Genomic DNA, 12,526 nt, shown 5'->3' on the forward strand with positions numbered 1-12,526 from the left:
CTAAAGACACCTGCAGATTGAATGTAAGGGGATGGAGAAACGTATCATGCAAATGGATGTCAAAAGAAAGCCAGGGTAGCAATACTCATATTGGACAAACTAAATTTTAAAAACTGTAACAAAAGACAAAGAAGGGTAATATATCATAAAAGGGGACAATCCAAGAAGATCTAACAATTATAAATATTTATGCACCCAACTTGGGACACCCCAAAATATAAAATAATTAATAACAAACATAAAGGAACTAATTGATGATAATACAATAATAGTAGGGGATTTTAATACCCCATCTACATCAATGGACAGATCATCTAAACAGAAAATAAACAAGAAAACAATGGCATTGAATAACAAGCTCTACCAGTTGGACTTAACAGATATATTCAAAACATTCCATCCGAAAACAGAATACACATTCTTTTGAGGTGCACAGGGGACATTCTCCAGAATAGAACACATATGAGGTCAAAATTCAGGCCTCGACAAATACAAAAGGTTGAAATCATACCATGCACATTTTCTGAACACAAGGCTATGAAACTAGAAGTCAAGCACAAGAAAAAATTTAGAAAGACCACAAATACATGAAGATTAAACAAGATGCTACTAAACAATGAATGGGTCAACCAGAAAATCAAAGAAAAAAAGTAAAAAATACATCAAAACAAATGAAAATGAAAACACAACAGTCCAAAACTTTTGGGAGGCAGCAAAAGCAGTACTAAGAGGAAAGTATATAGCAATACAGGTTTACTTTAATAAGAAAGAAAAATCTCAAATAAATACCCTACTAGTACACCTAAAAGAGCTAGAAAAAAAGCTTAAAGCCAGAAGAAGGAAATAAATAATAAATATTAGAGCAAAAATGAATGATATATAAACTAAAAAAACAATACAACATATCAATGAAACCAGGAGCTGGTTCTTTGAAAAACAATAAAATAAATAAACCCCTAGCCAGATTTATCAAAAATAAAAGAGAAAATGCCCAAATTAAAAAAAAAAATCACAAATGAGAGAGGAGAAATCACAATCAACACCACAGAAATACAAACTATAAGAATATATTATGAATAACTATATGCCGACAAATTGAACAACCTGGAAGAAATGGATAAATTCCTAGAAACATATAAACTAGCAAAACTGAAACAGAAAGAAATAGAAAACATTAACATTCCGATAACCAGCAATGAAATTGAATCAGTAATAAAAAAACTCCCAACAAACAAAAGTCCAGGGCCAGACACTTCACAGGCAAATTCTACCAAACATTTAAAGAAGAGTTAATATCCATTCTTCTCAAACTATTGCAAACATTAGAAATTAAAGGAAAACTCCCAGCATTACCCTGATACCAAAAACAGATAAAGATTCCACTACAAAAGATAATTATTGGCCAATATCCCTCATGAACATGGATGCAAAATTCTAACAAAATATTAGCAAACTGAATCCAATAATACATTAAAAAAAATCATTCACCATGATTGAATGTGATTTATTCCTGGGCTCCAAGGGTAGTAATCAAAACACTATGGTACTGGCACAAAACAGACACTTAGATCAATGGAACAGAATAGAGAGCCCAGAAATAAAATTACAGTTATATGGTCAATTATTCTTTGACAATGGAGGAAAGAATATGCAATGGGAAAAAGAGAGTCTTGGGAAAACTGGATAGCTATATGCAAAAGAATGAAATTGGACCACTTTCTTACACCATACACAAAAATAAATTCAAACGTAATTAACGACCTAAACATGGGACCTGAAGCCATCAAAATCCTAGAGGAGAAAACAGGTAGTAACCTCTTTGACATCAGCCGTAGCAATTTTTTTCTAGATATGTCTCCTGAGGCAAGGGAAACAGAAGCAAAATAAACCATTGGGACTACATTAAATACAAAGCTTTGCACTAGGGAAATAATCAGCAAAACTAAAAGCAACCTACCAAAAGAGAGAAGGTATCTGTAAATGACATATCCTATAAAGGTTAATTATCCAAAAAATATAAAGAACTTATACAACACAACACTAAAAAACAAATAATCCAATTAAAAAATGAGCAGAAGACACGAACAGATTATTCCTCCAAAGAGGACATACAGATGGCCAACAGACACATGAAAAGATACTCAACACCACTGATCATCAGAGAAATATAAATCAAAACTACAATAAGATAGCACCTCACATCTGTCAGAATGGCTAAAATTAACAACACAAGAAATGAGGTGCTGGTGAGAATGTGGAGAAAGGAGAATCTTCTTGCATCATGAGGGGAAATGGAAACTGGTGCGACCACTGTGGGGAACAAAATGGAGGTTCCTCAAAAGTTATAAACAGAACTACCCTACAATCCAGCAATTGCACTACTAGGTATTTACCCAAAGAATACAAAAATATCAATTTGAAGGGATATATGTACCCTGATATTTATGGCAGCATTATCTATAATGGCCACATTATGGAAGCTCCTCAAGTGTACATTGATAGATGAATGGATAAAGAGCTCATATAGATGTACGTACACACACACACACACACACACACACACACACACACACTACACACACTAGAATATTACTTAGACATAAAAAAGAATTGAATCTTGCCATATTCCACGACATAGATAGAGCTAGAGAGTATTATGCTCAGCAAATTAAGTCAGAGAAAGACAAATTTTATATGATTTCACTCATATGTGGAATTTAAGAAACGAAACAGATGAACATAGGGGGAAAAAAAGGGACAAACCAGAAAACAGGCTCTTAACTATAAAAAACAAATTGAAGGTTACTGGAGGGGAGGTGGGTGGAGGGAAGGTTTAAAAAGGTGAAGGGGATTAAGGAGGGCATTTATTGTGATGAGTACTGAGTGTTGTATGAAAGGGATGTATCACTAAACTCTATACCTGAAACTAATATTACACTCTGTGCTAACTGGAATGTAAATAAAAATTTAAAAAATTTTACATTCATCTAAAAATTTTTAACAAACATGAGGCCCATAGGGAAGGATACTTGGGCCTGGAATAAAAAAGGACATGAACCCACAAGAAAAAAAATAGGTCTCAAAAAGTCAAAGACAGTTTAATGGAGAAAAAGGTCAAGTCAGATCTTGTGGTTTATAGAAATTACAGTAGAGCTCAATTTTGTGGATTATTTTGAACGTACAGAGTCTCTATAAATAGAAATTCTATTTATATTGATATAAATATAAATATATATTTATATTGTTGACTGTTGGGGCAGTCAACATAGAGAACTAGCCTAGTCTTAAACTTTTCTAACAGGGCTTTGTGATATTATGGGAGGGTTTTTTTTGTTTTTTTGTTTTTGTATCAAATACTATCTTCTGACCAGAATAAACTTGAGAATTTTTGAAGGGGGGATTATATGTAATCATTCATGATTAAAAATTTCCCTGAAAACATAAAAGAATAACAAACAATGAATGTATGTGAACATATGGATAAAAGGGAAGAAAGGAAGGTAACTCCAACAAATCCTTAGAATGTTCACATTTATGTATCATAAAATTATATATGAACATATAAATCAAAGTATACAATAAAAATAGGTAGGAAAACAAAAAGAAGAGAATGAGCAAATATTTCTGATTACCTGTATAAGGCTTCACATGTAAATCACACAAACTGACCGTGGAAAATTTCAAGACAAAATATACTTGTTAGTAAAACTGTATGTAACCTACAGGATCTTTGGTGGAGAATTAGATTTGGAGCCATACCATCTGGACTCACAAGTTCACGTGACAGAACTGGCTCAGTTAGGCACTACTGGCACCTCTGGGCACCATACCCACTAGTTGGATGATTGAGACCATGGACACTGGGCTTAGCACACTGCAGTTTACATCACTAATACTACTGATTCTGGCCATTGAATGATGTTGATAAAATTACTTCCTTTGGAAACTAGATCTAAGAAACATGTTTTTTATTTCCCCTTCAAAATGAAAGAAAGCACATATTGGAAAATGTTTTGATAGTGGCAATAGAAGAAAATTTCTAAGTTTATATACTTAATATTTTGAGAAAATACACAATCTCTTTCATCTGCAAGATACAGTCTTAAGATGAAAGGAAACTAGGGACAGATGATAATAAATAGAGTAAAAGTATCTAACAAACTTGGTACAATAAGGAACAATAACAGAGTGTACTAAAATGTAATAAATTAAACTACATATTGCGATAAGCAAGTGCATCCTTCGTATTATTAAGAAAATTAATTAAATGTAAAGCATCCTGAGAACTCTTCCTGATAGCCAAAGGGAAATGACAACAGGATGAAAACAGTGAGGAATGAGATAATACATCTGAAGGGCAGGGAACAGAAAAGTTTCAAAAAAGAACAAAAAAAAATCTTTGAGAGACTGTCATAAAATCTATAATGGCTGAAACATTATAGCATTGAAAAATAAACTGAATATGTACATTAAAATTCTGATCCTGTTTTTTTTTTTTTAAGAAACAATCATCTAGAAAAATCCTATGATTTTTTCAAATTACTGGGATGCCAAAAATTTGGACAGAAAAAGATATTTTCTTTTTTTCAAACTGGATAACTACATCTCAGCATCACAAATTTCAGAAGAAAATGAAGCAATTGCTACATAATTTAGAACAAAGTTTTTTGACCTGAGAGTTCTGTATTCAGCCAAGCTTTCATTTTTATGTGATGAACATGATACACAGGGATTCACAAATATGTCACCAACAGATAAATCTTTAGAAACTGAATGCAGCAGAACCCCAACAAGATATTAATAAATATTTATATCTTGAGAAGGGATACTTGTGTAATAGATTCTTTGGCATGTCTTCCTCCATTCAGTTAAAGGCTAAAATCAGGAATCTAAATGTACAATATGAAAGTGAATTATTGAAATGGAGACCAACCTTGGCCTTGCTTTACTTCCACATTTGCATTTGTTGCCTCCCCTCACTGTCATGAAGTGTTGTTTCTTTATCCTTGTCTAGATATCAGATTTGAATTGTATTATTTAATTGCTTAAGCCTTAGCAAGTACTGTTTAAATACACCTTTAATAAACATTCTGGATTATTTATACAGCTATTTGTACACTGGATAGATTATTTTTTTAAGTTTATTTACTTATTTTGAGAGTGTGTGTGCAATCAGGGGAGGGACAGAGCAGGGGTAAGGGGGAGAGAGAGAGAGAGAGAGAAAGAGAATCCCAAGCAGGTTTCCACACTGTCAGCCTAGAGCCCTATGTGGGGCTCAGTCTCAGGAATCCTGAGATCATGACCTGAGCCAAGATCAAGAGTCAGATGCTTAACAGACTGAGCCACCCAGGTGCTCCTGGGTGAGATTATTAAACACATTTATAGTCATTGGTTCATTAGGAACAGGTTTTATTTTATCCCAAAAGGGTCTTCTTTATTATAGAAGAGTAATGATATTTTCCATCTTTTGATTTCACATTGGATAACCTGAATCATTTTTTAATTAAAATCTTTTTAAAAAATAGTTCCTTATCAGTAACCTAGAAGGAACTGTGAAGGTTTTGGGATAACTAACTCAAATGCATACAATGTGATTTCACAATATTTTAGGCAGAAAAAAAAAATCACCAAAAACAAAATACAAAAATATAAGTTGCTAATAATATTTATATTTGGGTGATATTTAAATTCAAATTTTTATATTTCTCATATTTGGCTTATCAGAAAATCATAAATAGTAAAGGCATGTACAATCTTATATGAACTACAACTGTAATCATATTATATAAAACTATTATTAGTGGTGGACAATCAGCGAAGAGTAAACACAATGAAAAATAGCAACTGCTGATTACTTTTAGTGTTTATTATAACAGAGTATCTGAAAGACATGGGAATGCCCAAGTACTTGAGGTTCTAAATTAAAGTAATTCAGTTACGATAAATTTAGTTTCTTGACACTCTGTGCTTTTCCCAGTCCTTCAGTCTTTTAACCTGCTTATCCTAAATGCTTACTAAAAATGCCCATTTATAGATGACTGTCTCAAATGAAAGTATTCCATAGGTATTATTTTCACTTTGATCTATGCTACTTAGTTATTTTAAGAAGTTAAAGATTTCTAGTTGTATTCATGATTTTTTATCTGCTTCTCCCCACTAATTTCTTTGACCCTAACACTAATATTCATTCTATTTTCAAACTGAGAGATTATTTTAAATGCTGGTGACTGGGCTCACTGAGCTCCATTAACCATTGTAAAGAATTTGCTTTATCATCTTTAAAGTGGAGAAAATAATTTTTAACAATCACATATGGTCATTAGACATAAAGTTAATTTTCTTAGAAACATACAATTTAAGGGTTACACAAATACTAAGCTAACATTTTCCCTCTCTTTTTCCTACCTCTTTTTCCTTTCCTCTTTTTGACTACCATATTTTAACTAGTACATGGGAAAAGACACCTGTGTTTTGAGTTCACTTATAAAACCATGAGCAGGAAGGTGGCATGGCCAAGAATTCACAAGGGAAAGAATCAATAACTGATACAGATATAGAAAACTGGGAGTTCTGACGGTCTGACTCTCACACACACCCAGTCCCTCCCACCCCCATACACATACTCCTTCTCTTGCTTATCACTGCATATCTACTTCATTCCTCCTCACCCCATAAATCTCAGACCATAAGGTCACCAAATAACTGCCATATCTCCCAGTTTATCTCACTGGGAAAGGCTGTATGACTTTCTCTGCCACGATTACAAAAACATGGAAAATATTCTCTCATTAATATGGGCTATATAGTATCATGTTGACCTATCATTAACGGTCAGAAGACATGTTTCATACTGGTACAAACAGGCCTTTTAATTTGTGCTTCTTCTGTGGACATATTTACCAAATTATACAAGGACACTGCAATCTGGACACATATCCTAATACATTTCCATTCTAGACTTGGAGAAATGTTCCATATACTTGAAGCATTATTAGAGGTCACTAAAAACTATAAAAGTTGATGAGTTAACCACTTATTTCATTTCTCTTTTATATACCTTAGCACTAATGAAAATATTCAAAGACTAATCTTAGTGGCCAAAATTCTCATGATTCAAGAAATTAGTAACAAATTCTCTTAAAATATATTAACCAAAGACAATATGAAAGAGATTTTATTAAACTTTCTTCAGTAGTATAATTGGCCTTAAAAATCAACCATGGTACAACGTATTCTTTTTGAGATCATCAGAAGAACGTGGATGCATCTGTTTTATAGTGAAGAAATTTTAGGCACCAAAACTTAAGCCTCTTTAGTATTGCAACCACACTGGAAATAAGTATCATAAAATTTAAATGATATTTATGTAGATTTTACATGTAAACAATAAAAATACCTTAATATGTTTCAACATGTTTCTTCAAGAGTCAATAGTTACTAAACATGTATGTTATTTTGTTGGCAAAAATAAAATATCCAAGTCGCATTTCCATAATTTATAAGATAAACCAAAAGCTATCTAATCTTGAGAGAAATGAACAGAGGCTGAGTTTGCTGCTATCCCTGAAACATCTTATCACGTGTGAGTAGATTTCATTTGTATACAGAAAATATGAAAGAGGGCAAAAAAGAGAATTAGGAAGTAAATATAACCTATTATGTTCTCATTATATTCCTTCAAAGAGCATAGCCACTTTAAAAGTCTCTATCATTATCAAATTGCATACTTTTAGAGGCAAAAATTATGATTCTTCTAGTTGAAATAGCCATGTTTAGAGTCTGTGTATGTGTGTGTGTGTGTCTCTCTCTTTTCCTTCTCTCCCTTCCCCATCCAGAAGGAAGGAAGGAAGGAAGGAAGGAAAGAAGGAAGGAAGGAAGGAAGGAAGGAAGGAAGGAAGGAAGGAAGGAAGGAAGGAAATGCTTCACAAGAATTGTATTCTTTAAGGAAACTACAATTACAATCCAATCACAGTACAGAAGTAGAAATTTGCTGGTTTTGAAATCTTCCTTTTTATGTAAATCCTTGCATATGTGAACTATGTAACAGTAAACTTGACTTTCCTTGGAAAATAGAGAAAATGGGGGGCGCCTGGGTGGCGCAGTCGGTTAAGCGTCCGACTTCAGCCAGGTCACGATCTCCCGGTCCGTGAGTTCGAGCCCCGCGTCAGGCTCTGGGCCGATGGCTCAGAGCCTGGAGCCTGCTTCCGATTCTGTGTCTCCCTCTCTCTCTGCCCCTCCCCCGTTCATGGTCTGTCTCTCTCTGTCCCAAAAATAAATAAAAAACGTTGAAAAAAAATTAAAAAAAAAAAAAAAAGAAAATAGAGAAAATGGTCTTTCGTCAAAGATCTAGGAGATCCTACACTGTCATTTCATAGGTTTAGGGAAAAAAAGTCTATTTATATACTATTCCTCCCCTTCATAAATACATCCCTCCACAGTGAAATTCTAAGCAAACTATCTCACCTCTCATGCTTGCAGGCCACAGAAAGGATGGCATGGCCACAGCCTCATTTCTTTTTGTACATTAAAAAATTTTTTTAATGTTTATTTATTTTTGAGACAGAGAGAAACAGAGCATGAATTGGGGTAGGGGCAGAGCGAGAGGGAGACACAGAATCTGAAGCAGGCTCCAGGCTCTGAGCTGTCAGCACAGAGCCTGAAGCAGGGCTGGAACCCACCAACCGTGAGATCATGACCTGAGCCAAAGTCAGATGCTCAACCGACTGAGCCACCCAGGCGCCCCATCCTCATTTCATTCTCTCTCATTTTTTTGTAGAATGTGAACTCATGTTATTTAACTCCCCTTCCCTTCCCTTCCTTTCCCTTCCCTTCCCTTCTCTCTCCTCCCCTCCCCTCCCTTTTGAGTGCAAGAGTCAGGGAGGGGCAGAGAGAAGAGAAGAGAGAATTTCAAGCAGGCTCCAAGCTGTCAGCACAGAGCCCAACACAGGGCTCCATCTCACAACTGTGAGATCACGACCTGAACTGAAATCAAGAGTTGGATGCTCAACAGACCGGTCCACCCATGTTATTTAACATTTTAGACTTCAAATTCTCAAGAGTAGGGCTAATTTACATCCATCACAATACTAACCACAGCTCTGGGGCTGTATATTTGAACAAAGAGAGAAGGAAGAAAAGTAGGCCTGCAGCCAGTCTATCCTACATTTATTAGTATGTAACTTAGGTCAGATTATTGACTATGTTATATACAACATAACTCACACATTCCCAGTGAGCTATGTTTAAAATACACGACGAATTGAAGTGAGTTTAAAAAAATCTTAAGAAATTTAAAAAAAATAACCACTGACTTTTAAACTACATAACATCTATACATGGAAGACTTTATCTCATATTAATTAATAATAATTAATACATTTTTAATGTAAGAATAATAGATTTAAATCTATTTTATGACAGGTATTTGTATGAGACGTTACAGAGGAAATTACCCTCCCCAGGGTTCTTGTTGTTGAAAGCAACAAAAACTAAGTAGCAAATGGCTTGAGTGAAAGGATGTCAGAAAGCTCACATTATTGCCATAAGGTAGTTGAAACATCCTTAGTGAAAGGATATCAGAAAGCTCACATTATTGCCAAGGGTAGTTGAAACATGTTTTAGAATGAAAAAAGGAAGAAAGCAAGCCATGCAAAAGAAGCCACTCTAAAGTGACATCTGAGAAATTGTCTACTTAAGGTATGCTGCTACCCCTTTCCACTGGGGGTCACCAGCACGACTGGACATCTGACATTAGACACAATCCTGTTCTGCAGCCACACCCTTTATAAATGAGTTCCAATCTCTAATTCTACACTCACATGAGTCAATCCCACGTGAAAGCACTGAATGGGAATCAGAAAGGCGGAGTCCTGATCATAATCTGCACCTCAGCTACAGAGACAGAAGAGAGGGAATACTGGGCCTTCTGCAATTTATACAATGGAAGACTCCACTGATATAAGGATTGTGATGAAAGGAATATCATTTAATAAACATATAATTAATTCCTTATTTAAATAATTTTTCTAATTAACTTTGAAGATTAAGATACTGAACTTAATTTTATATTTATAAACAAAGTCATAGAAATCAACTATTAAATATGTAAGCAAACATGTCTTCTTTGGCTACTTTGTGACAGTGAACATCTCTGCCTTATACCAAAGAAACAAATTGCTGCCACACTAAGGTATAAGCAGAACTGAATATATCCCGGGATAAAGTGTATTTAAACTACTAAATGCCAACATACTCAGCTGAATATTCTTTATATATTTTAGAGAAGGAATTAGATAAGGGACATCAATCATGTTCTAGTCAAGAAAGTAAAGTTGTATAATTTTCCAAACCATTCAAACATTATTTTATAATAAAATTTAAAGAATGGAAATTATATTACCATGAACACTTTTCTTCCTAAAGCCCAGATTGAAATAGTTAAGTTCTACCAATCATCAGATGTTATATGTATGTGGCCCATTCAGTTATTAAGACTTCTTATACTGGGAATGGTAAAAGAAACTATACCAGCTAGTGCATTTGGAGATTTTTAGTCAGTTTACTTCTAGTAATGTCAAAATAATGTGAAAATGGCTAAGTGGTAACTATCTCACAGATGGACAGGGAGAATTAAGCCAGCAAATGCTTATATAACAATGAAAATCATTTGTAGTTACAGCAACATTGCTGATAATATAAATTTGGGGGAAATCTTGAATCAAAGATTAAACTTTTTGAACTATTTCATTTGTCCATTGATTAGTACAGTAAGAAAAACTGGGGGAAAAAAGAAACAAAAAGGAAAAACATGCTCCTCCCAAGTTATAAAAACTAAAAATTTAAGATATATGAAGTTGGGGACTTCTTTAAATAGTGTCTTTCCATGATTATTTTTTTTTACTTTTCTCTAAAGTGAAAGAAAAAACTGTCTTAAAATTTTTTATTACTTGAAAACATATTCTATACATTAGTTGAGTCATCAAGGTTAAGATATATTTGAATTTCAAAATTAATATTTAAAGTTAGATTGATATAAAAATATTTATTTCTGTGTTTTACCATTTATTTTTTAAGTTTTTATTTAAATTCTAGTCAGTTAACATATAACATAAGAGTGGTTTCAGGAGTAGAATTCAGTGATTCATCACTTACATATAACACCCAGTGCTCAACACAAGTACACTCCTTAAGCCCCATCACCCATTTAGCCCACTCCTCTACCCACCTCCCCTCCAGCAACCTTCTGTTCTCTATAGTTAAGGGTCTCTACGGTTTGCCTCCCTCTCTTAAAATGATATAAAATAATATTTAAATTAAAAAGAAGTAAAATTTAAAAAATTTAAAATATTTAAAATGCCAAAGACAATCCTATTTCAGCTCAAACATGAAATCAAATGAAACTTTAAAAGTGTTTTTAGATACATATTTTAGCATTTTTTGAAATTATTTAATAATTTAAGGCTTTCTCAGAAATATAAAAATAGTTTGAAATGAAAATAATAATGAAACTCTTACTATCTTGAGACAAATTTACATGTATGCATCTGGGGCTATGGTTTCTTAGTGCTATTAATGTGCATTTTAATAGCAACATTTGGTTGACTGCACACAGAAATCATAACACATTTTCACTGATTCAATTTTGCCCAAGAGATGAACTATCTACTTTATAGCCATTTCTTTGTTCTCTCCTATGTACAATAATTTGACATTGTCAAACATACACAGAAGTCTCTTAATGTTGGATCCTCTCCTGGCATAGTACAATAGATATATTCTCTTTCACATTATACACTTTATTTTTATAATTAAATAATTATGTTTATTTTATTATTTTTTTAAAAGTTGAGACATAATCTTCACCCAACAAAATGCACAAATCTTGGCTGAATGGTTTGATGAGTTTTGACAAACGCCAAGTAACCCACATCCCTATCCAGATATGGAATATTTCCAGTTAGAATACTGCCAATAGAGAGTATTTCCAAATAGAATATTTACATTCTATATACTTATAGTGTATATATATTTCCAACATAGAATATTTCCAATGTCTCAGCAAGTTCCATGATCCTCTGTAGGAATTCTTCCCCTGAAGAAGAAATCCCACTTGCTCTGCTCCAATGAATCGGTTTTGCCTTCTAAAACTTCTCATAAATAGAACTATGCAGTAAGTATACATTTGTGTCTAGCTCCTATCAATTAGCATAACATTTTGAGAATCATGTATCTATTACTGTGTGCATCAGAATATTATTACATTTTACTGTAGATTTCTATGATTATACTACAATTTGCTGATCTATTCTCCTGTTAATGGACATCGGATTGCTCCATTTCTTGACTACTATGAATAAAGATGCTATTCACATTTCTGTACCACCTTTTGTTTGTTTGTTTTTGCTTTTGTTATTGGCAAAAGTTTTCATTCCTCCCAACTAAATACCTAGGAGTGAAATTGCTGGAATACAGGGGAAGTGAATGTTTAAGCTTAGAAGAAACTTCCAAACTGTTTTCCGAGATGGTT

The sequence above is a fragment of the Neofelis nebulosa genome, chromosome 1 (assembly GCF_028018385.1).
Source record: "Neofelis nebulosa isolate mNeoNeb1 chromosome 1, mNeoNeb1.pri, whole genome shotgun sequence".
Classification (NCBI taxonomy): Eukaryota; Metazoa; Chordata; class Mammalia; order Carnivora; family Felidae; genus Neofelis; species Neofelis nebulosa.